This window comes from Mus caroli, unplaced genomic scaffold, assembly GCF_978045245.1.
Source record: "Mus caroli unplaced genomic scaffold, Mus_caroli_1 scaffold_19, whole genome shotgun sequence".
NCBI classification, from domain to species: domain Eukaryota; kingdom Metazoa; phylum Chordata; class Mammalia; order Rodentia; family Muridae; genus Mus; species Mus caroli.
In genome coordinates, this window is record NW_028227274.1 from 42,026,895 (window position 1) to 42,028,565 (window position 1,671).

The following is a 1,671-nucleotide window of genomic DNA, read 5'->3' on the forward strand; positions in this document are numbered from 1 at the left end:
AGTGTAGAATTTAATAATCCATTGTCATTACAGATATTTCTGGTGTGGGTAGTCCTTGCTTCAAGCTATCTCTGGAAAGATTCCACTTCCACAGTTGAAATTCTATACCCATTAAACAGTAAGCCACGTCATTCTTTCTTCAAGGCCAACAAATTACTCTTATACTTTCTGCAAAAATGCTTTAGGAATATTATAAATACTTCTTAAAATGGAATCATATCATGTTGTTTTGTGTCTCTCACGCACACACATCTTGTGTGTGCAGAGAGGGTCATAGATGCAATATATCTTCCCTTCTCATCCATTGACAGACACTTGGATTCCTTCTCTGCTTTAGCTCATGACTAAATCTGTCATGAGCATGGTTGTGTAAATATCTATGTCAGATCCTATTATCGAATCTTTTGTGTGTGTTCCCAGATATTCACCTAGACTCTTTGTAGCTTTGCAGGTTCCACTGCCTTCACTCTCTAGAATAAATTAGTTGATAAATTTTATTCAATCATCAAAACTATGTCAAGTCCAAAAGATCTCTGTGTACTGATACTGCCCAATATAGAAAAAAAAAACTTAAAGGAAATAAGCCATAAAAGGAAAATAGGTAGAGATATTCCCTCAGATTTTAAAGCATGTCTGTTGTCTTCCCTAAGGTCTGTTATGAAAAACTTGCTTACCTCAGAAGTTTGTCCCTCCAGGTTTCATTCATTATTCCAATAATGAACAGAGCAATTCAAGCAATGTTCCTATCAGTTACTGTAATCACCTCATCTATCTTCGTTCATTGATAATTGCATCCTGGGAATCATTATCTAATTCTTTACAGATGGTCAAGCCTATTATATAACGATTATATTATGCAAGTCTACTAGTCACCTCATTAAAAAACTAAGAAATTTTTACTTTGGATTATTGTTTCATTTGACTTTATTTGTATTTCAAATGTTGTCCCCCCTTTCTGGTTTCCCCTCCCCAAACCCTCCACCTCATACTCCCTTCCCTTTGCCTCTTCGAAGGTGCACACCCTCGTGCCTCGCCCCTCTATCATCCCCCATGCTGGGGCATCAAGGCTCCACAGGACCAAGGGCCTCCCCTCCCATTGTTGTCAAATAATATAATCCTCTGCTACATATGTAGTTGAGCCATGGATCCTTCCATGTATACTCTTTGGTTAATGGTTTAATCCCTGGGAGATCAGGAGGGTCCAGTTAGTTGATATTGTTGTTCTTCCTATGGGGTTCCAATCCCTTTAGCTCTTTCATTCCTTCCTCTAACTCTTCCACTGGAGTCCCCAGGCTGAGTCTGATGGTCAGTTGTGAGTATCTGCATCTGTCAGGGCTTCTCAGGATTACTATTCTTTAAATATATCTAGAAGCCCTGGAATTCCTTTATTCTGTTCCTAAGCCTATACTAACAAAATATTTTCAAATATATACTGAATTAATGCCAAAATGAAATACTAGAGTTTAAAAATCAGAAATATATTAATCATTTGCTATAAAACAACATATGTAAAATTATAAAATTAAACTTCTAAAAGTAAATTAGCAGCTCAGAAGTAGGGTGTCTGCATAGCTTGTACAAGTTCTGGTTTCAATAGCTAGTATGTCAAATTAAGAAAGTAAGTAAGGAAATATGTAAGTGAGTAAGTAGCTAAATAAATAAATAAATAAA